This window comes from Sebastes umbrosus, chromosome 2 (assembly GCF_015220745.1).
Source record: "Sebastes umbrosus isolate fSebUmb1 chromosome 2, fSebUmb1.pri, whole genome shotgun sequence".
Classification (NCBI taxonomy): domain Eukaryota; kingdom Metazoa; phylum Chordata; class Actinopteri; order Perciformes; family Sebastidae; genus Sebastes; species Sebastes umbrosus.
The window spans coordinates 11,468,809-11,493,982 of NC_051270.1; the positions used below are offsets into that span (position 1 = coordinate 11,468,809).

The following is a 25,174-nucleotide window of genomic DNA, read 5'->3' on the forward strand; positions in this document are numbered from 1 at the left end:
CTAAATACTTAAGTCCTGTTAAGACCTTTCTAAACAGAAAGACATTTCAATTTGAATCATGTTAATACCACTTTGTTTTGCCCTGATATTCTTAGTGCTTTGTAATCAGATGTCGCTTTAGCTTGGTCATGACTTCGTTCGCTGGCACCTTAAGACACATGACACATTTTCTTCATTTAGCTAGTTTGGGCTTAGCGTCACTTGAAAAAAAGGACTGACTCAAATATTTCTCCATGTTTGCCAGCTAGCTAGCAGGCTAATAAGCTAAGCAGCAGCGGCAGGAACGGTTCGTTGCACCTTGAGAGAAGTGATTGATTCATGACAGATTGACGTGATGTGCCACAATCATCAGAGTTTCTATTGGCACAAAGCTAACATGGGTCGGAGTAATGGACAGAATATGCTTGTTTTATTGCCGCAAATGGTCCCCATCTAGAGATGTGTACTTTTTAATGATATAGCACAATTTTATAATTCATAACTAATTATTTCACAGACTCCTTGACAGAGTGCCACAGACCCCCAGAAAGTTTGGTCCGGCGGTGACCGGTGCTTGATTTTTGCTTGACTGTTTTCAACATGGCAGCCGAGTCACAAACGTTTTCATTTGACAGCTAAACAGTACACTAAAATATGTCTCTGAAAACATTTGAGGAGAGAAATAGGCATAACAGTAACAGAATCTTGATTCATATTCCGCGCTGCCTTTGACCGTTTGATCGGAGTTTGCGAGTCTCACGAATCACGAGCAGTGATTGACAGCTGTCCAGAGACTGCTCGGCTCTGATTGGTTATTTTCCTTCGGGCGTGTGTAAAATATTGCAAATGCCATTAAGAGGACTAGGAGGACACAGAGGCACATGATTTTTCCACAGATTATTTGTCTCATGCACTACTGTCAGGATATGGTGACAATTTTATAAAAATAACTTTTTATCATATTTGCTCAAAGTTACTAACTGCAGCTTTAAGGAAAATTTGGACACAACCAAAACTTTGACGCACACAACAACGCAAAAGGAGAGTTTTGTGGTGATGCGTGATGACTCATTTTGCTTGGAAGGACCTATTGACATGTTGAATTATAGCAAGTGAGTCCAATTGGTTCATTTGCAAGCCTCACAGTGGGGACTCGTCAGGTTAACTATTGTGATCGTATCATCAAGCAAAAATAATTGTGAATCATCGCCTTGGTCCTGCTTTCATCCAGAGCTGATGTGAATTCCAGAGATATGTTGTGTTGTAGTCGGTGTTTGCTTGTGGTCCTTGGGCTTGGCAGCTATCACAGCTATCACAACGACACGTGTGTCTTGGATAAGCCCAGTCACTTCCTTCCTTCGAGATAAGGGCAGAGAGCTCACGGATTAGAACACTGGCCATTCATTCAGATAAAGACGGGCCTCACACACACACCACACACAACACACTGTTATTTTAGCTGTTCCTTCTCTCAGTCACTCTCCCCATCAGCACTAGCAAGGACACACACACACACACTGGCATGCATGTATACTCTAGATCTGCATTCAAATATGTCTCAATGCTTATTGTCTCTATCAACAGATTTGACCTCACTGTCACACACACACACACAAACACACACACACACACTTTGGACCAGACATGATCCAGAGCCTAAAGAAAGCAAAAGTGCCAGGGGCAGAATCCATCAGACTAGAAGTTCCTGAAGGCAACATCTTTTCTTTTGAATGATATATGTCGACTTCCTGCAGTGTTGCTGCCCTCGTGGCGCCCCTCTGTTTTGAGTTGTCCCCCTTAGTTGACCCTTCGCTATGCCCCATCCAGATGAGCCTTGTAAACAGGCTGTTTCCAAACACCTTGCTTTGCCGTGTCGACGCCCACCGCCTCACAACTCTGATGTAGGGCCGGCTCTGATAGTGCATTCCAGCTGCAGGTGCTGAAAGCTAGAAACCATCTCGCCACCCCCAACCTAACATCAGCGATGTCCCCCACCCACCCACAATGCAATGTTGCCACCTTTTAGTCACGTCTAACCCCAGAGATCTTGACAACCAGTATCACAGACCAGGACAGGAAATGCTCCGTCCTCGTCGGCGGGGCAGACAGACGTTTACTCTATCAGCAGTGAAAGACTGATTAGATTAGTTTTGGAGGAGGGCAAGCGTCCCACACAATGTGTTTGAACTCCAGCTGCTCCTGATACCTCCTCTCCCCTTTACACACATTAAATGTGTATCCCTAACCCCCACCGCCCCCTACTTACAAAAAAGCCAGGGGTCATCCTGTCAAGTGGCTGTCAACAGATCTCATTTACACAAAACTAAACACATGGCTATGTGCAATGTTAAGTGGGACGCACTGGTACTGATTAGAGATTCGCGGCTGATGAGGGTTAAGGATCACCTCGCTAGAAAACTAGAAAAAGATTTCTTTATGCGTGCTACTAAGAGACAAAGTCATTGTTTTCAATTACAGTATTTTACAGAAGCAGACACACAGTGAGGGAATTTAGTTTACTTCATTCAGATGTATTTAAACCTTCATTTATTTTCATAAAAGCACTCACCAAAATAGGACTTTTGAAATTAATTTGCTTATTCTTTTTGCTGTTTTTTTCCCCCTTTTATATCTGGCATCCTAATTAGGTTTCCACACAATATGCAACAGGCAGGCTTTTATCATAATACCGCCTTTTGTTTCCATAGTTTCCATTCAGCGCATAATGCTTGCAAAAGGATGGAAAAAAAGAAAAAAAAGGATGATTGATGACTCTTGCTAGAGGCACATAAACATAAACAACCAGCACTGATTGATTAAGTTTCTCGCTGACTTTTGTTTCTTAAACACCAGTTAAAGCAGCACTCTGAACGTGGGCCCGCTCGCTGCCATTTTCTGCCTCCGGGGCATTTTTAGCACTACCAAGAAAGCAAAGAAAGAGAAATTGGACCTGGTGACCAGTGCTTCTTCACGAGTGACTTATAGGCACTCAGAGTGAGTGATGCCTCGGCTCGCCCCGCTAGCAGGAGCAGTCCATTCATTCACTCGGAGCCAACAAAGTTATGAGAGCTTTTTTATTCTTATGAGCTTTTCTGGTAACCGGGTTTTCCCGATGCACACGGCGAATTCTTTGATAGATGCTGCCCTCCGTGTCCCTTTGGTAAATGCCCCGTGAGTGCCCTGGAAATAGATGGATTATTATGTGGGTGGGTGGCTGTACTGTAGGAGAGGAGTTGAATGTGCCACACAGAAAGTATGCAGACTGAAGAGCGAGCCAGGCACAACTCCCCCCAGGTAACAGGCCTATTAGGATAGAAATGGCACGTCTCAGCGGCACCAGAACTATAGAGATTCAAAACACTTGATACTGGAATTATTAGGTTTTGAAAATGCATAGATTTTGTTTCACATCTACGCAAATACAAAATAAATTCATCGTTACAAATGCTGGAAGTACGTACATACAAAATCCAACGATATTCAAGTCTATGTTTCCGAGGGGGAACTGAAGCCGTTATCTATTCTCTCGCCAAAGCAACCAGACTCCATTGGAAAAAATGTTAACCTCGCAGATCACAGGAGTTGATGCTCTACCACTGCCTTGACTGGTTAGTTAGTTTGTGTTATTGTGTGACTTTGGTTAGTTCAGATTCACCAAAGTCACACACTAGTACAAACAAACTAACCGATAGAGGCAGTGGTAGACAGGCAGCCCCCGTGTTCTGCGAAGTATAATACAGTTTTTTTCAAAAGAGTGTAGTGGCTTTGGGGAAAACATAGACGGATACAACGGCTTCAGTTCCCAATCGGAAAGGGTTGTCTCACGGCAAGGTAAACCGGCAAAAATATTCTAAATATAGCGTACACTGAAACTGATATACATTTTTTTAAGTGGGCTTTTCTTTTAGGTGGCTAAATTATTTTTAGTTTTTGTTTTTGTTGAACTTCCTTACAGTAGATACTCTGTGTGATGTTATCTTGAATCTGTATGATTACAGTATGACTACCTTTAAACCTCCTGGATGAGGTGACCCCATGCTGACCTTCCGGTGCCTAGAGGTCAATGCTCTGACCAACAAAAAAAAAAACATAAAGAAAAGCTTTGTCACAGCCGGCGAGCAAACACTGAAGGGAACAGCTGCGAGTTTTGTACTGACCATGCAAACTGCTGTAGGCTTTGTAAGGTCATTATATGATAATGAAAATCATTACAGAATTACATGGGGGTTTAGGACATGAGAGCAGCGGGGAGGGGAGGGGGAGGGCCACATTGGGTTTGATAAATGGACTGTGAAGGTGCCCATCTGGCCCTCTCTATGGCTTTTTCTTCCTGCTCTTTTATCCACTCTCGTCCTTTACTACCCCTCTTTCATTCCCCTCCTCTGTTCTCCGGCGGGCCAGTGTAAAAGCAAGCGGGTCCGAAGTGAAAGATTAACAGAGTGCATACCCAACTCACCTCTGTGGAGGAGAAAAAGAAAGACGGGAGACAGGCGGAGGTGTTTATGACCCAGAGCAGGGTTTGTGCATGACTTGGCAAACCCTGTCCTCCCATCTCTCAGTGTGGGCCGGTAGGAGAGTAGGCAGCCATTGACCTTTGGCTTCGGAAACAGTTGGACAGCTCAGGGTGTGTGAATCGCTGTAGTTTGGAGGTGTTCTGTGTTTAATAGGCTTGGGTGGTAATACATAACAAGGCTTGAAATAGCTCCTCATCAGATTAGAGAGGTGGGAGAAATATGGCAAGCGCAAAGACGTTTGTAACTGAAAAGAGTTAAACTGCTGCAATTTTGCTAACGATACATTGATCTGGATCGATATATCGATTCAATGATCATTGATCCAATATCGTCGATGCGAATTGAAAATACCAATACATATCATCATCTTTAATATCCGCCTTTATTTTGAAATTTCCACTTTATATTTATACTTTTTATTAAAAAGAATAGATTGTTTTTCATTTAAACATCTGAAAGAGCTCAGTAATAACATTTTCAAATCATTTTTAAGAACTAATTAATTAATTAAGAATTAATATAATATATCGTGATGACTCCTGTGATTTACACCCATATAAATACATCATATTTATCTGTATCATTGAGACATACTTGATATTGGACTGCACTAATAAACTTATGTGAGGGCTTTTTCTTGCTTTGCAAGGATGGCTATTTGTAAGGCATTGCATATTTTCCGTTTTTCTTTTCTTTCTTTTTTTAAATGCAAGTGTTTCCTACAGTTAAAGTTATGAGAGAGCATCTAGTTTCTTTTATTTCTCTGTAGTTTTTACATTTGTGTTTATTTTTGATTATTTTAAGAACTGAAAAGGCAAATGTCCTCCAGTCGCCTTTTGAAAAGACAAGGAGTTGACCCACCGTACAAATTTGGGTGTCACTATATTAGCTGTACACTCAGAATCTGTGGCGTAGTACATCTGTCGCCTGTGTTTATTACTTTTCTCCCACTTGTTGGGAGTTAGTGAGGTCTTTATCCCGAGACAAAAGGCAACATCAGCTGACATGGCAAGCCGAGCTAAAGGACAGAGAAGGAGGTCCACGTGTCCACAGCTGCACTCATCACTCAGCTGTCCAGCTTGACCCATGACCTGTAGGGCCGTCTCCCAGCCTCCGTCGGCTTTATGTTTCCTGCTATTGTCATCCTCTCTTGTCCTCACCTGGACAGGGCGCTGCCTCACAAAAGGCCGAGTCTGTCATCAAAACCAGGGGTCACCGGGGGCCAGCGGGGGCCAGAGAGCCGAGGCTGAAGCTGTGCCCAGCCGGGGATGACCCCGCCGGTGATGTCAGCTACCAGTTGCACCCCTGTGGAGACGCATAGAGGCAGAGAAAAAGGAGGAGAGAGACCTCCGTTGGCTGGCACTTCATTCCAGGAGTGGTGACATTTCTTTTGTGTTGTCCTTGACGGACCCCGCCTCGATTCCTGCACTGGGGTGGGACAGGGAGTTAGGAGACAATGGAGGTCCCCTGTCCCAGATGGGAGTTGGAAAGATTGTCAGTGTCGTGCCTACAATAAAGATGGACAGACCACAGCCTTGTCTAATGTGGCCAATGACCTCTTTAAAGCCCTAGAAATGGAGACGCCATACTGCGGGGATTACTCTAATGTTATAAACAACTCACTCTCTTTATACACTCAAGGGTTTAGTGTGCGCAGGTTCCCATCGACCTCTAGCAAAGCCGTCATCTGTCCAGCTGTCATTGAACAAGTGATTGGGTGGGGTTTCTGAAATTTTAGAATGAAGGCAATGTGTCCTACCGTGACTGTGTTTCAATGAGAGGAAGCTGGCTATTACGTGGATGGGTTTGAGAAACAGGGTTTGTGTGGTACGGTTAAGAGTAGGGCTGTGTATTGACAAGAATCTGGCGATACAATATGTATCATGATACTGGGGTAACGATTCAATATATTGCGATAAATACACCATTTTTAGAATAGGCAAAAATAACACATTTATACTGCATGTAAAAACTGGGGAGTAGAATAAAGTGGGCATGTCTGAAAAGGGGAGACTCGTGGGTACCCATAGAACCCATTTTCAGAGGTCAAGGGAGCCCTTTGAAAATGTTTTTCCCTACCAAAATTTTGCAGAAATTTGGAGCGTTATTTAACCTCCTTCGCGAAAAGTTAGTATGACATGGGTGGTACCACTGGATTCCTTAGGTTTTCTAGTTTAATATGATGCCAGTATCACTCTAGCTTTAAAATCCAGCTAAGAGCTCTGAAAGATCGAAAAGCGGCCGGGCTCGACGGCGGGCCATTGGATTTTTAAGAGGTTAATTCAAATCAATAAAGTGTTTTAGAGAATCGAAACAGTATTGCACAACATAATACCGCAATACAAAATTTTTTTAAGATAATTTTTGGGGCTTTTTTTGTCTTTATTGGACAGGACAGAGTGATAGATAGGAAAGGTGGAGAGAGAGAGAGAGAGCGACATGCAGCAAACGGCCACAGGTTGGATTCGAACCTGGGCCGTTGCGGTAAGGACTCAGCCTTGGTACATGGGGTGCTCGCTCTCCCAGGTGAGCTACCAGGACGCCCTTTTACATCCTCCTGTCAATAAGGAGGTTTAATTAGCGAGGTTGATGGTGTTGTTTGGCGTCATAAACCAAAGTTCTGGTTGGCGGCAGGTCGGTCCGGGCATGTTGTCAACCAGGCCTGTGTGATGTAAGTTACAACCCGAGGTGACAGGTTAATCAGATCTCCCAGGCAGCAGCCCCACATTTGCCTCTACATCACCCCCAACAACAGCGGTCTTGTTTTCCAAGCAGAAGAGACAAGGCGAGCTCAGTCTGTTTTCCTTGGCATGAGTCGCCAGCCAAAAGTTTTGCTGGCTGCGCCATTGTTTCTCTTTACCTCAGGGGTTTTGATCGCTGCAATGGTGGGCAGACACCTGTGTGCGGCGGGTGGAACTCCCATCCCACAACCGTGTTCTTCATCTCGGTGTTTTCCTTTGTACCACCTACTTTTTCCGTCATCGGCGTTGCTGTGTTTACTCGGTTCAGGGCACTCGAGGAGAAAACAAATAAGTGCATGTCATCTGTCTCTTTCATCGCCGGCCAGCCTGTAATTAGTGCAAGCGCGGTGGTTAGCCTAAGACGCTGTCGTCTAATTTGTCTGTCTTTATCTAAAACATGTCTGTGTGGTCCCTTATACCGGTTACATGCGTGCCGCGAGATCGCCTGTGGCCTGTGTGTTTGCGAGGTGTGTGTGCTTGATTGTAAATTATGAATTCTTCTCTCATGCACCCGCCCTTGTTTAGCAATCAGTCAGTTATGCATGACATGTCCTGACCTCAGCAGAACCTCACAGCTGCTGCTGCCGTTGCAGTCGTACTCCCATCTCAGTTAGCTCCCAGGCTGGAAACTACTTCAGGGTATGTCTTATTCTTGCAGGAATGTACCTTTAATAAGACGACTGCCGATGCAATTCCTTTACCTTCTACTTACTGTACAAGGTCTACCCGTGTAAATATGCACTTACCTCTGTCTTGCCTTGTTCTCACACAAGTCAGTAATTGGCTATTGAAGTACATGCTTTCTCTCGTTCTGTGGTTAGGTGTGGGAATGGAAGGCTTGCAACTGGCAGGGATCAGTATCACGCTCTCTCTTTGTTAATTTTCTCTGCTTATCCTCGACTGAGTCACAACTGCATTAAATTGCTCACAGCTTTTAATGGAAACAGTCATTTCATAATTACGCAGTTCACAGTATAAGAGCTTGGCAACACGATGTGGCACAGAAAGGGAAAAAGAGAGAGTAAAGAAAATGTCATTAAAAGTGCCACAGACGTTTAAACACACTTGTTGCAGAGACGTTTGCCCATTAAATGCTGCCTTTTTTAATATGGAAACAAGATTTGTGTTTGGAAAAGACAATGTGGTGAGGAGGGAGGGGGAGGGTATGGGTTTTGGGCCCATTTTACTGGTAGTCACGAAAACCAGGACATTCTTTCTGGTCAAACCCGACATCCCAGAGAGCTGATAGAGCATGATTGGGTGAGGATGTGTGGCAGCAGGCATGTGAAACAAACGGCAAGAGCATAGCATTATGGGTTGGTGGAGGGTGTGCTCACCAAAAACACTGTCATTACAGTTTATCTCATCTAAATCTTGTTTGTTCTTGGTTGCATAGCAGGTTGGAAATGGTACCAATTTAGGTTTTCTATGCTGAAATATAGTACATGTGAAAAAAAATGTTTGTGAGTGAAGGAATGTCACGAGGACGATACTTCGGCACAAAGTTGATGCCAAAATTCTGAAAACGTGACGATGCTCGTTTTTCTACAGTAAGGCAGGTACCCATCAGGGCTCGAGACTAACGTCGTCCCATCATCCCGGGGAAGATAGAAAATGTGTTTGGGGCGCAGTAAACTCACTATTGATGCACCCAGGAGACGCAACCTATTTTTTCCCTGATAATGCCACATTGTGAACAACAAATCCGTTTTGAAATCGACAGGACGAGAGCTAGTTTACGTTAGCTGTGAGCAGCCGGTAAGCAGCACAGTTCTACATGAAGCTAACAGCTAAAGTTAACTGGAGGCGCCATTGATTTACATTATGATGCGTTCAGGCTCTATTCAGTAAATTCGGTAAATTCTGTAAATTCTTACTTTACGTTATCATGATGTGTTCAAATGTAATCTTGTAAAATCCTTTTTTTGGCGAGAAATTTGACTAAACACAGTTGTTTGAAGGAGATGTTTTCACAGCAATATAAAATAGATAATAGAGAGAGAATTATGACCTGTTTAACTTCTTAACAAAAAACAGTATGAAAAAGGTAATAAAGGAGTGGATGTTGAAGTGAGATTTATTGTTTTGCTTTTGTTTTTTACCGTGGTATCAAATTGATGTCAAGAATCGTGGACTTTCACTGGTATTGGTATCGACTACTTAATTTCTGCTATCTTAACATCCCTATGTGAGTGGTAAGTGAGCTAAATATATGAGCACAAAGAGAACCATGACAGAGAATTATGTAAATTATAATGTGTAGGCCTCAGTAAACATACAAACAATCTGCACATCAGATCCTTGTAAAGTTTCACATTGTGTTTTGTATATTTGTTTCAGCCAGTTGAAAGTAAAAAATGCCTGTGCTGGTCGTTAATGTCTATATCACAGAATTAACTGGAGGAATGTATGCCGTGTTTAAACACACATTTACATTATACATGCATGCACGCCACATGCTCCATCCATTCCCTTTTTCTCCACCTCATCTACCACAACCACCCCACCTGGGCGCTTCCTTCCTACACACACACACACACCTCCACCCCCCCTCCACTCTATATCCACACACACATCTTTCTCCCCTCCTCTGTTAATTATAACCTACACCGCTGGAACACTTCATTTCATATCAAGCATATTGTCTCTTCAAGGCTGGCAGGCGGGTCATAAATTATCCTGAAGGTGAGGATGGAAGTTGGAGGAGATAGTTATGAAAATTTCATCTGTCTGCCGTAGCGGCCGCAGCTGCTCCTGTCACCAGCCGTGTGCTGAAGGAATTACACCGGGTCAGCGTTTGTGTGTATGTGCGTGTGTGTGTTCGTCAGTTTGTGCATAATGCGTAGGTACGCGAACACATGTGAACAGTGTGCGCGTATGTACGGCACTCACGCACGCAGGTCTTTGTGCATCTCCACATTTGTCCCCGTGTGCATGTGCGTGTTCCTGTGTGTGTCGCTGTGCCGGTGTGTACAGAGGGTTGGCCAGGTAAGACCTGCCTGTCAGTGTGTGGAACATCTCTGGCGTCCCTGTCACCCCGGGGCCCCCCAGCTCTGCCCCCGAAGCAGGGAGACCGGGAGGGGGGGACAAGCTCGCAGGGCGGTCCCCAAGCTGTCTCTGTTCATTACCGCTACAGAGACGGGACGTGGCCGGCAGGTGGCCAGACCTTTAGTCCTTACCTACTGTGATCATCTGCTGCTCCACTCTGTGCGTCTGTGTGGGTGGGTGGGTGTACAAGCGTGTTTGAGACTGAAAACGAGTCAGAGGAAAAGCCATAACTTATGTATTCGAGCAGGGAAGTGCATATTTTATGTTTGACCTATGAGTGTGCGTTTGTGTCTTTGACAGATTATTGCATGGAAGCAATGTGCCTGTGCAGGCACATCCTCTTAATGGCTATGCTTACATATTTACAAATGTACAGAAGTTCTGCATTTGGAGAAACTGGAGTGCTGCTGTGGCACTTTCTTGACAGAGCGCGGAGAAGCTCCTCTCGACAGACAGCCACTCCGAGTGGCAATTAGTAAGAAAAGAAAAACACAGTAAAATCCCCCCCCCCCCGCCTTCTCGTCCCGTCCTCCTACGTCAATCTGCAGTTTCCTGCAAAAATTCTATTAGGGCCAAAGTCCATAGCTGTTAATTACAATTCTAACTAGCTTGCCTCCTGACGAATGGATGGCTTCAGCGGCGATGTAGGATAAAAGGGATATCAGCGATTTCACTTCCCTGTACAAAGGCTGCCTCTGAAATGGGTCATCAATCCCATAGTGATAAATGTCTGCTGGAGTAATGACTCTCTTATCGGCGCCGGATTACTGCAGATATTTGTAATTAGTGTAGCCACACAAGTCCCCGACAGATGTTTTTGAGGCGGCACAATATTGGAGCCTTGTTTTAGTGCTAAGTGGGAACTTTCTGCGAAGAATAGGGATAGTTAGAGCTATTGTATCGCGGCAGACATAGGTGAATCTGGAGAACTGAGCCGCTGTTTTGTCAGTGGGAAAGTGTTCTGCTGCACAACGCACCTACAGTACACACATATGTATGGAGCCACATTTACACGCACACGCTTAAGCTCATGACCTGATAGCTAAATACACAGCCTGAGGTCCATCCTTCAGCTATTGAGCTCAGTCGTCACATGACTGTGAGAGCCAGGGGGGGCTCCTCTTCTCCTCCTGTTCTTCCTCCTCCTCCTCCTTCTCCTCCACCTCCTCCTCCTATCCCAGCCCCAGAGGTAGCCACTGCTACGCCAGGGGGAGTGAACGATTCACTTTTAACTTCCATTTCTCATGTTTTGGGTCGAGATTCACTAGCCGTTTTTTTTTTCTTCTTCTTCTTCCACCTCTTCCAGCTCTCATGAAATCACAATGTGATGTATTCAGCCTGAGGTGTAGCTCTATTCACAATGCAGTTTGACACTACGAAGCCCTGCTCCCCTTCTGCTTTCACAATGCATCTGTACAGACGGACTGCTGACAAGCGTGTACCACTAATACAATTGTCCTGGCCGTAGTCGACAGCTACTTTGACTACACACTTAAAAAAAGGAGACCTGTGTTTGATTCGTTTCTGTCTCTCTCCATAAATACTGTATGTGTATATTGTAAATATAATGGTAATGAACCCTTTGTGTCTAGATTTCACATTGGTTGATGACTGCATTCTGTTGCCAAAAATATCCACTCACCGACCTACTGTCCGACACACCCACAGACCTACACACACATACACAGGCTGCCCGGCACTGACAGACGTGTAAGCAGATGCAGCCAGAACTGGTAATGGCAGGTGATTATAAGTGGCACACGTGCCAAACTAATTAAACCCCTGGGTTGACAGCAGCATTTGGTAGCACTGGCATTCTGGCATGCTGGCATTAGAATAATTGTAGCAGCGGCACATTTCACCTGCGAGACTGCAGCTAACAACGTCATTTATTTTACAGCAGGCTGCGCCGGATGTTGCTACAGAGGCCCGAGTTAGCTCGCTTTAGGTTTGACATGTATGGCAACATACATGGCACAGATGGGACAGCTTCTCTCGGTCTGTTTGGGGGGTATACTGTTTCTATTTGACGCAGGTGTACAGTACAAAAAAATTTAGTTATTCATTTTGTGTAACTTAAATTCAAACTTTAAATCAAAAGCCTTTCTTTTTTAAAATGTTAAACTTGCGGTGTTGTGATATACTGGTATTGACGATAAGCATGATATTTTAGAATGAAACATTGATATCATGTTAATAATACACATATGATAATATTGTGTTAATGATCTGGCACCTCTTAAATCATTTTATATGTAGTTATGGTTACAGACTCTCTCTCCACCTCCCAACACTCATGTTTTAAGTGTAATTCATTTGCCAAAAAGGAGACAAAACGCACAATAAACAAAGTTTTTTTTTTTCTATAGATATTGCGATAATATCATTATTGTGAATTCTTTTTGGCCACAATAATCTTGTGGTGAAAATCTGACATTGTGACATCCCTATGCACTTTGCACGTGCAATTATTTGTACATATTTCATATATTTCATATTTTCTTATTTTCAATTTTAGTACTTACTTATATTTCTTTACATATGTTGTGTTTAAATTAGGGCTGTCACTCAATTAAAATATTTTGCAAAAATATAAAATATTCACAAATTAATCGCACGTTTTTTATCTGTTCAAAATGTACCTTAAAGGGAGATTTGTCAAGTATTTAATACTGTTGTTACTCTTTGCTTTGTTTTTCCTTGCCAAAATGTTACGTATGTTTGGAGCATTATTTAACCTCCTTCACGACAAGCCAGTATGACATGGTTGGCCATGGATTTCTTAGCTTTTTTAGTTTCATACGATACCAGTATTATCACTCTAGCTTTAAAACTGAGCCCGCTACCACCTCTGAAAGATCAATTGCGTTAATGCGTTAAAGAAATAAGTGGCGTTTAAACGAATTTGCGTTAACGCATTAATATCGCGTTAACTTTGCCCTAGTTTATATTGTAGCATTATGTACATAATTTACATGTTAATTACTCCTTTATTTCTATTTTCTTACATTTCATTATGTTTATTGAAGAGCAACTGTACACCCCTGTATCCCCCGGGGATCAATATATCTGTATTTCTGATTCTGATGTTAAACTGAAGGAGATAAATAAGTAGTTCATCCACTCAACTGTTTGTTTGAATTTGTGATTGAGATAATAATAATAACAATAATAATACTATAGTTGACAGACAGTTTTCCAATATTTCCATGCTGTACATGCACACATACACACTCATAGGAATAATATTAATATTTACTCTAACACATATAAACATATATACATTTGATACAGATGATGAAGAATAAAATAAAAGAACGTAGACAATATATCAAAATAGCATAGCTAAGAAAATCAGTAAAAAAAATCTCGCTAAGAAATAAAGTTTGAAGAAGTGATTTAAAGGAGGACACAGAGTCATCCAGCCTGATGTCTTAAGGCAGGCTGACCCACCTCTGCATGTCCCCCACTCAGGACACACTGCAGCAGGCAGGCAGGCAGGAAGTTAAGGAGACAAGGACGGGAGGACGAGTCTCTCAGTTAGTTCAGTTCTCAGGTCATCACTTCTCCAGCTGGAGGGCTGGAGCTGTAAGCCCACCTCACAGAGGTCAGAGCTATAATGCCAGGAGGCCAAAAACTGCACCAGGAGGCCCACCTGCACACATCATGCACATCTACACATGTTCACCTCTCTCTCTCCCACACAACTTACACACACACCTGGATGGTTGAGTAAGAATCCTGACATACCTCCTGTTCTGTGGAAACTAGTCTGTAACCGACTTGACTGATTCATGTGATTGCCTTGTGCTTTGCAGCAGGTGTGGCCAGGCCAGGTGCACGGCGTTCTGCACCACAAGGTGTGTTAAACTGAAGGCGAGAGGTGAATCTGATACAGTATCTTGTTAGTGTAGGAGTGAGTCGGGTTATGCAGGGTATGCGCCGTCATTGCATGTGTTGTCAGGTTTGCGGGCTGTGCCGTGGAATGTCCTATTCTTTCATGTGATCTCCAACCAAGACATTAGACAACCAGAATTCCCATGCTGTAAATCACAGTGGTGACAAATAGAACATGTTTCCCCACAGGTTACAAAACAGTTTAGTCTAATTGCACATAGTTGCTAGGGGGAAAAAGAATTCAGTTCACCTACAGTATGTATCGCAATTTGTTTTTTCCGATTTTTAAATAGATTTTTTTAATGCCAACTAATCGATATATTTGCTTCATTTCAGTCTAGGAAGTTACTGCTTTTATTGTTGTAGTCTGAGTAACGTGACGTCATATCCGTTCCGTCAACCAAAACAAATCGCATTTTAGCCGAAACAACAAAGCAGAAAACAGCGGAGGGTCCGCAGGGATACGACCTGCACCCTCACGTTTCAAAACCAAAGTGGTAAACACTACACATACTGTACAGTAAAGTATGGGAACACTTTGGGTTTCACACATTGCCAGGAAAAGCAGAGCTAGACATCACGGCTAAAGATACTTGCTAACTCTGTAACACAGACAGGTTACGTTATCGTATTGCGGTAACGTGCGGTCAAGCCAGCCGTCACTCGGATTTCTGTGGTCAAATCGGCCGACGCTACAACTGTAGAGCACACATATACTGACATTTATGTCAAATCCATTTAAACGGCCCTGATGGAGCTGACCATGGATGTATAAAGAGAACGGAGCTGACGGCAGAGCTAGCGACAGACTTGGCTAAATTAGCGGAAGTATTCACGTGTCACTACAACCGGTTTTCAAAATAAGGTGTTAACAAAGGGAACTATATGTACAATATACATATATGGAAATATGATTGATTGTATTGTATTCACCAGAAGTATAAAACATTACATGTCCTTTATAAATTTAAAAGAAAATACCAATAATTTGTGAAGGAAATGTCTTTATTCTTTGATTTTTGTGTTGCTGGAAAAACAATTTAATAGAAAATGCCTGACAATGACTGATATATTTGACTTCAGGACATCTCTGACTACATACATGCTGAAAATAACACATTTTTACTTTATCAATTTAGAGATTTTCCAAAGTCGAAGTCCCGAGAAGTATATGATTAAACTTTTTCCCATTGTCCAGTGTTTATAAAGTTAATAAAAATCGCAATAAATCGTAATATTGAATCAAAATACTTGTAGAATCGCAATACTTACAAATTGCATTACATATCCATTGGGCACCTAAGTACCGTGATAGTATCGAATCAGGAGATAGATGTATCGTCCCAGCCCTAATGATTGCTTCCTTGGTTTTACTGCATACACTTGCTGAAACATCACTTACACTTTTCAGGTTTTATTGCACAAGCACAGACTGTGTTCGCTCTCGATAGCTACTGTGTTAAGCTGGTTGTAGAAGAAGTGAAAAATCAGCTCTTTGAAGGCACAAGTAAGTGGCCGATGGCAGCTGATAGCTGGGGCTTAGTGGATCCTCATTATGTGCTGTAGCAAGCTGATTAAAACATTTGATTTGTTCCCAGTGTGTGTGTGAGCGTACAGTCGAGTGCCTGTGTGTGTCCCGTGCACATGTGAGCATACGCGTGCATGTGTATGTGTGAAAGAGCAGGCCTTCGGGCTGCTGCGGTGTGTTATCTGTTTTTTCAACCTTGTCATACTAATTACAGTCCATATTTACTTACATTCTCTTTTTGTTTTCTGCCCTCGATAGGCATCTGCGAGCGCCTCTGCCTGGGCTGTTCTCATTAACAAACTGATGATGTGTGATAGGTCTATCTAGTGATGATACGGGGAGCTTTTCCAAAAAAAAAAGAGGTCATGATACAAATGTTGTCAGCTTTTTGCAACCACAAAGAATTATGCTCTTGTTATCAGTGACGCTGTGATTGTAATTTTGCCAGTGAGTGTTGGTGGGGGGAAATACTCCATGTTCTAATCAAAGCCAAATGGAAGAAGGCATTAACATTAACTTGTAACAGAAACTTATTAAATTGCATTATTGCCCCATGATAAGCTAAGTCACTGCTTCCCAACTTGAGGTAGGGGTGTGAGAACAAGAAAGAAAAGAAGAAGAAAGGAAGAAAAAAAGCTACACAAAATGTATTTATTTTAAATTTCTAAGCTTTATTTTTTCCCTCTAGAAAACATTATAGTTTTCCTCTTTGGAAATTTAAAGGCATAGTTCGGGTGTTTTGAAGTGGGGTTGTATGAGCTACTTATTCATAGTGTATTACCTACAGTAGACGGCCTCCGGCACGCCCCCAGTTTGGAGAAGCAGACAGGAGTTACTGCATTGAAGCAAAGCAATATACTGCTGTGGACTGGGCTGGTAGCGAAATGTATTTTAGCCACCTAAAAGAAAGGCTCACCTAAAAAAATGAATGTTAGTTTAAGTGTACGCTATATTTTGAATATTTTCGTTGGTTTACCGTGCCGTTAGACAGCTATACAGTCTAGTAGCAAGGGTAAATCGCCGAAAATATTCGAAATATTCGAAATATTTCATATAGCATATAGTAGATGATGTCATCTACGGTAGGTAATGCACTGACCATGGATAAGTACCTCATACAACCCCACTTCAAAACACCCGAACTACCCCTTTAAAATGAAGCTTTCCAGGAATGTTTCACTCCTTGCTTATACTGTTCAAGTTCCTATTGCTTCATTTTATATGGGCACAAGCTGAAACGTTTGTAAACCTCTGACTTAATACTGTTTCTGAGGTACAGTATTTGTATTGACTTTCAAAAACCAATACCAGTAGCACAAGCAGCTAACAGCCAGATTTGCTAGAAAGCAAAACTGCAGTGCCCAGACAGCAGATGTGACCAATATCCATGTGTGCCTTGAAATATCATGTTTGAAAGACTTACAACTTCGCTGGAACATATTTCTATACTCTTTTGTTTCTTGTTCCTCTTGGGTCACTGACCCCATGACCAGTTTACCAGTGGTGACCTTTGTCAAGTTACCGATCATGTTCGCTGCACGGGCCACTCACCGCATGTCACCGAAGAAAAGACAGATGGACCCGACCACACCCTGGCTTTTTGGAAAACGCTGTTTCTGATTAACCAAACCTCTTCAGTTAACTAAACTGGTTACAGCACAATCAACAACATCATTATGCGAGTCCGTGTGTGTTAGAGACACATAAGACCGACTTACAATAGGATTTGTAAATGGTTAAACTGAACAGGAAGCCGTGTGAGGATGCACGGTGGGGTGAGCAGGGTAAATCACCGACAGCTGAGTTTTATATGGGAGAGGCGGGCGGTAGGGTGTTTGGGGGGTGCGAATGGTTTTATATGAGCGTGAGTGACTGATTCCCAGACACAGAGCACAGTGCATCCTGAATGGGTAAATGGCATTTATTCAGCCGGTTAGTCTGGGAAAACATATGGTGCCATTTGGAGGCCCAGACTGGTGCACGCTGTTCTCCTGTAATTAGACTGGCCCAGCAGAGCAGCTACATAACTGCTTCATGATAACCGCCCTACTGTAGCCTACAGTGCTGCTGCCACCCAGCCCTGGCTGCAGCACAGGACCAGCACACACCGCATTACACATCCTGTTAACACACTGTTCAACACCAGTGAACACCAGTGACACCACAGCTCTGGCAGCTGCACATGTGCACCGAGAGCCAGGTTTACTGGTACGTATGTGACGGCACAAACAAAAGTACGCACTTTCATTCTATTTGTGCTTGCTTTAAGTCTGATTTACAAAAGCAGCAACTGTATCTTGCCATATTCTGGGAAAGAAGGATAACTCAAAAAATGTGCAGTTCAGCAGCGGGATTTCAGAAAGGAAATCGTGATGTCTGCTACTAAAATTGTAATAATTATCTTCATTTATAGGAAGGTTGAAACAGGAGTCATTAAATAAACTTATAAGAAAATGAAAAAAGAAGGATCACAAGAGAAAATATTGCTTATAAAAAAACTTAAGCCGCCGCAATATAAATGTCAAAGCATATCCACAGTACATTAGCAGCTCAGTGAATGTCAAGTTCAAGTTTAATGACCACACGCTTGCAACTTCCCTCTCTACTGCAGGCTCTCTTTGTTTGGTCAGATATTGCATTATTTTATATGTTATAAGACATTCAGTTATTGCGTTCTTTTATTAGCGGTCCTGTGTTTCATTGTCTAATTGGATACTTTTTTTTACTACCTTAGTACAGCTGACCTGTACTTTTTTTGAGGAGCTCTCATTCTTTGTCTGCCGTCAGAGAGTTTTCTATGGAATACAGTCTGATTAAATTTCCTCGCTACACACAGACACAACCTTACTTTAATATATCTGTGCATATTTGATCCTGGGCGGCACGGTGGCTCAGTGGTTTGCACATGGGATATACCCCATGTCTTGCTCAATGTGCGCTGAGATAAACTTGAGCTCCCTGTGAACATAAGTCCATCAGAATGCAATAAATCCATTTTTATCATATGTTTACCACTCATATATCCCTTAAAGGAACGCTCCACTAAAATATACAGTATCTTATAGGGAATCACATACTCACTCATTGGCCTGCACTTTACCTGCTTTGTGTAAGATCCTAGGACACCTTCTGTTTCTTTCCTTATTGTCTTAGCTCTCTTCTCTTTTTAATCACTCCCCACCGTCCCTCCCTCCCTCCCTCCGTCAGGATCAGGGCAGCAGATTGTGTGTCGAAGGTGTGGGTTGTGTTGGCAGGGCTGTGGGGGCGTCAGCTGGGCTGTTGTCCCGTCAGGGGGGAAACAGGCTGGCAGCCCGGCGGGAAGGCCCTGTTAAAGATACACTGCTGGGAATCGGACTGAGCCAGCGCCTGGTCCAAACCACTCACACGAACGCACACACATGATTACACACACATACACACACACACACACACACAAGGAGGGATTGGTGAGGAAAGTGGTGGGGGTGTCCAAAACCTGGGATAAAGACATTTCCTCCCTCATTTATAACATCTGACACCACCAGTCTGCCCTCTCCTCCTCCCTCATCAACATCCCTTCACAAAGATCACAGACACACTCTCAGACACACACAAACACACACACACACACACACACACACTGGTGTACATACAGTGAAAGCCCAAGCTGCAGTCCAGAGTCTTAAGCTGCAGTCCCTCTAATGACCAGTAGATGCTGGCTCGGGAAAAAAACTTCACAGGATTCCTTTCAAATCCGTCAATTTCTCCCTCAAAATACAGTCAAATGAATATTTGTTGAATGTATTGTCTTGATAGTTAATTTTACACCTAACTTGGTAGCAATTTCAACAATAAGTTTTTCATTATATATATATATATGGCAACACCCTATAGCTTCACACACTATGGCTTCACAGCATCCTTCCAGAAACCTTCAGAAACTTATATACACGTTCACAGATGCTACTTCTGTGTTTTTCCACATCAGTGTGTAAACCCCTACATATGATTTGAATACCTCGGTGGGCTTGGAGGACATCTAAGGGTACAGCGAGCATTGTCGCATGTTTCTCTACACATGCAAGACCTATTATGTACGACTAACACTCCCTCAACACGCACACCTACAGCTACATACTGTACTACATACTGTCTGTGTCCAGAAGGGGCCGTCTGCATGGCACGCTAGTCTCTTGTTGTCTGTTTAGCAAGTACAGCATGTGAGAGCGCTGCCAAATTTGCATATGCCGCCATGTATATTTCAGCAGCGTTTAAGACGCACATCACCGACGGTGAATTATGCATGGGGCTGGTACAGTGGAGGTGCTTGTTTTATGCACTCGTGAAGGGAAATTGAACTGTGTTTTTCTTCTGCTCATGACGCTCAAGGCCCAGGGCCCATTAAAGCACACAGCCTCTAAATGGACTGGCGGTGTACATCGTACTCCCCTCTAACAAAGGCGGCCTGGCACAGGGAAAGGCGTCCGACAGGTTCTGACAGCTAGGTAATAGGATTCCCACCTCTCCAAAGGGACTGACTGAGGTGCTGTTGTAGCATCCTTGTAGACCACTCCGTCTTTTTATACGTGCACGTGTGTTTGTTAAATGCGGCGCTGTGGCAGAGTTGAGTGACTGAATAATTCAAAACTGGCATGTCTCACAAAATGACGCAAACCCGTGCATGGATTGTCAGTGGGAGGAATAGAGTGTTGCCGTAAAGACAGCCTAAAAGGCTCTTATGCATTATAGACAAGCCTTCTGAAACTGTTTTCTCATATGCAAATGGAACACACACTCGCACACACAGCTGCAATCTCCACCCGTTCGCTGCAAATCCAAATGAGGCATAGGGCTGTTTATGTTTACGTTACGCATGCGACAGCTAGAAGAGGATGGAATGGTGTTGGTCGAAGCACATGAAAGATACAATAAAAGAAACAATTGCGCCGCTATCAATGTTTACTTCAAAGAACGAGCAGTTAGAGCCGTGGCTTTGCCTGCGCGACAGCGGTTGTGTTCCCGTAAGCCTCTCCTGGACTAAGGGAATAGACGGCAGAGGATGAGCATAATTAGATATGTCATTTAAGACACCTATGCTCTCCCACTGCTCTATATTTATCCACTTGCCGGTCTCTAACAGGCCCTCGGGTCAACACATTGTGTCCCTACCTGTCAGCTCGGCAGTGGACGGGACATATGTGGCGGATAGAGACAATATGAAGCCACCTGCTAGTCACCCTGCCCTCTCCTCCCCTCTCTTCCACTCCTCTTCTCTTTGCCTCACCTTGCCACTGGATGGATTTGTGACAATTCATATATTCCTGTCGTAGCAGCCTTGTTTAGCTTGACTTAGCACCGGTGAATCTTCTATTTATAGAGTTCGTTTTAGCCACCTCTGCGTGGTAAATGATGATAAGCCTAGCCTGTAATAAACAATCTCGTAAACAGCTCTGCAGCTCAGCCCTTAATGGCCTTAGGGGCTTGTAAGAGCTTTATAACACATTTATTACCCCCTTTAATGGCCGAGGAGCTGCGAGCCATAACATAAGCTAACACTAATTTAATTTTCCTGACATATATTGGCTTTATGTTATCTTTAGGTTTTGGTTATTTTGCCATCTTGATTGATTTCGCACCTTATGTCTTATTCAGGGGTCTCACTGAACCGCATTGTGACACCAAAGAGAACTATATTCAACACTTGCCTCAATTATTTTTGCCACTTGGTATTCAGAGTCTGGTAAGAGGAGAGGAGAAACCATTACTTTGTTAGCCAAAAGCACACATCCAGTCAGAACAGACGAAAGGGCCAGCATGGGGAATAGAGATATTTGATGTTGAATCTCCCCCTATTTACAGTAGGATGCCTGAATAAACGTGTTCAGAAGCTGGAAAGCAGCATTATGACCCATAACCCTGAGGTATTTGAAATGGAACAGCAGGACTTACTTTGAAAAAGAATAGGAGATGTGCTCTGGGCTCACTGTTTATACCTTGATGTGATTTGGAGTGAAATATATAAAAAAAAAAAAGCCTGTTTATCTGTTCTTTCCCTTTCGTCCATGGCTGGAAATTGCAGGGTTTAGGAGAGGGAGGCTATACAGATACACTGCACTGCTGGCAGTGTTTGGGAAAAAAAGGAAATATTTTTTGTTTTGTTTTAGTGTCTGAAGCTGGTAGAAAATGACTCAACAAGTATTATTGTTAAAGTTTTCATCACATTGTTAGCTATTTACCCATTTTTCCTGTCATCGCTGTTCGGCGTTCAAACCCGATGCCGTTGCAGGAATCCAAAGAACCGTGGCATTATATCTGAAGGATCTAATATGTAAGACTGGGTCTTTTTTACAAAGTACAGATTTTCCATCACACAAGTGCCCTCTCTGCAACATTTTCCCATTATGGTTTATTAAACTAACTCTGGGGCCTGGCGATCTACTTTCGGTTTCAGTGCTTCTTTCTCCAAACACCAATTTCAACCCTTCCTCAATTATTCTTTTGTCTGAAAAGAAGCAAGGTATCAATCTTTTATGTTTTGGAAAAATCTGATGAGTGCTATTTGCCGGACTTCCTGCTCGACAGAGATTGTGGAGCTGGCGTGGGGAGAGAAAATACGAAATTGCAGAGTAAATCAATACTGGGCCAGTATAATGTTAGTTGGGGGGGGGGGATCCCCTTTCAAAGAGCAGAGCTGAATTCGTACGCCTTATGTTTTTGATCTCTTACTGTACTCATGTCATTCCAGGCGCAGTTGTTATCATAGTTGCTGTTGTTTGTATGTTATTTTAGCTTCTTTCCCAAGTAGCTATTTTGCAATTTGGACAAAAATACAATTAAAGGCCCATCTGTTTCCAATGGTCCTAACGTCAGACAGATGGGGTCTGTCTATTGAAGCCATACCAGGATCCTGGCAGGTTGGATGCTTCAGTAATGAACATGCTAAATATGCGACCAGGCTGATTTCATCATAACAAGGCTTGCATGGGCTAGAATGGGTAAATATTCTTTTTCCCAAAGTTAAGCCGTCGCACTTTAGGCTTGGCGTAAGTCCGAGAAAAATACAGGACTTCTGTTTATAGGTTTTCGCCCCTGGTGGTGTAAGTTTCAGTTGTATTCGGGACTCTTCTCACTCATGCCAAGTCTCATGAGACTGCTGTTAGTTTTATTGTTGACAAACCAAGATGTGAAGATCTGAAGTAGTGCACAGTGACAGTTTTTGAAAACACAACAATACAAAGTGAGGAATGCTTAATGTAGTTTCAAGTCTTCTTCAATAGATCATGATGTTCATTTAGTAAATTATGGTCTCATTTAGAGTAAAGTAGACCATAAAGCAGGGTATCCTTTAAGGCGTGGCTACCTTGTGATTGACGCTACCATGGCATTGTCCAGTCTTGGAGTTGTCCATGTTTTCGTCTTAGAACTTTAACCCTTTCGCAGTGTGTTTTCAGTTCATGAAAGTTAATTATAACCTTTTTGGTTGCCTGAAAATGTCTTATTCAGCGTTCGGTTGTACTTCGCTCCACCCTCTCATGTCTCTTCTGGTTTCAAAGAACCAAGACGGCGAGTGCTAAAACACCAAACTCAAGGCTTCAAAACAGCAGTACACAAACCACTGGGTGACATCACGGTGATTACGTTGACTTCTTATATACAGTCTATGGCTGTAACTCATGAACAGCAATTTATTTCCTCGTTTGCATGTTTTTTGCACAACACTTCAGAGTACTATGAAGGCACGTGTTTTCAGCACAAGAAGCCCCAGTCCTAATCGGGCCCCTAACCACTAAAGCTGACAATGTTGGTTTGTATTTTGTGGGACATGCAATCCTGATTCTGGTTGAGCTGCACTGGGCCACTGTAAAGGCCACAGTACTTTACAACTTTTTGAGGAGTCATGGGATTTGTCACATGCTTTCACTTTCAAACTCCTTCAAACCACTGACCCTATGCTTGCCCAATTATACATGTCAAAGAAAATCTCCCAATCTCACACTGATCCCTTATGCACAGTGCATGTGTGTAAACAGCTTGGCCACAACCATGTATGCTATTTTAGAGTAGTCTGATCTTGTTCCTTCCTGGGCTGCTACAATACAGTAGTCAGTAGGAACAAAGTGAGTGCTTTTTTGGTACTTGCTAACTCCTGTTTTAGATGCAATGGCTGCCGGAATTGCGCAACAGTAAACAGGCTTATCTAACAGGTAATGATATACCATGCTGACTGACAGCTGTCCGAAAGTGTTTAGGGTAATTGTGACAAATTCCCTGCCCAGCCCTGCTCTGTCTGCAGGAGACACTTTGTGCGAATGTGAGACACAGTCGGATCAGGTTTTCTGTGGACTGAGGCAGGGTCTGGGAGTGATTGATTGCACTGCGTTGAGCTTGATGGACTCACTGAAGTACAAGCACCCGCCCACTCCTCTCGCCTTCCAAGCATGCAAGCACAAACATTTCGAACACAGTTCTTTTACCTTGAAACAAGCCTGAGGGCTCTGACCAAAACACTTCTAATATAGGAAAATTGAGCTGCTTTGAACTTTGGTGTTTTTGATAACTACTTGGTATGCTTCCTGGAGGATAACCTGTGGGCTTGGCTTCCCAAGCTTTAATCCCTTTGATTAAGTGCCAGGGCAAGATAGCTTGGCACTCAATAGGCCCTTTACCTTCCTAATATCCCCACTGTCCATGGGCTTGAAAGCACCAGGGCTCTCAACTCTCAGTAGGTGAATTTTTAGCCCTCCTTAGACTCCTCCGCAGATAGTTGTTTTCAAAGTTTGGGCCAATAACCTCCTTCCTGTGTTTGCCCTTTCCCTTGTCCCTCATCCTGTCTTAGGTCAAGATGTCCTCTGTTCTTTTTGCTCTGTTTATGCATTATGAGTCATAGCAGCAAAGGGTGTACGTGGTACAACACTGTGCCTCCTTACCTCCCTTTCAGCCGCGTGGAGCTGACGGCAGGGCCACGGCCTCCACAGATTAGCGAGGCTCAGAGGAGGAGCACAGTTGCTGGGGTAATTATGCTGAGAGTTGTGGGTTGCCAGATGCAGGATGAGGCTTGGGCCCTGGTTCCATACCGGTGGATCAACCCCAGAAAGCTGCAGCTAATTGCGCAGAGCATACATGGTCTAGCGCACCCAAGACCCCCATCATCACAACAATCTCTCAGGTCATGACTGTTTTGTTGAAGTATGCAAAGGTTTCCTTGATAAGTCAATTTGTCTCTTGTCTGAATGATGAATAAAGTATGTTATTATTATAATAGTTTTCCCTCTGAACAACTTTATTTATCCATGTAAAGACAGTTGGACAGCGGATGATTTACAGACTGTATATTGAACTTAGCAATACATTGTCAAATCACTTTACTGTTCAGTAACATTTTGGTGAATTGATTCTTCAATTAAAGTGAGTGATTTATCCCAGAGTGGAAATATCACATGATGGATTACTGTGTCGGGCACTTTTCTTCCCAAACAAGCATAATATTT

General features: G+C 43.1%; 1 protein-coding gene across 3 annotated transcripts in view; it reads left to right on the forward strand.

Annotated features, from left to right (window-relative positions):
• The window catches only part of fto (FTO alpha-ketoglutarate dependent dioxygenase), a 170,338-nt gene that overhangs the window by 92,205 nt on the left and 52,959 nt on the right, over positions 1-25,174 (forward strand). The window lies entirely within an intron of this gene.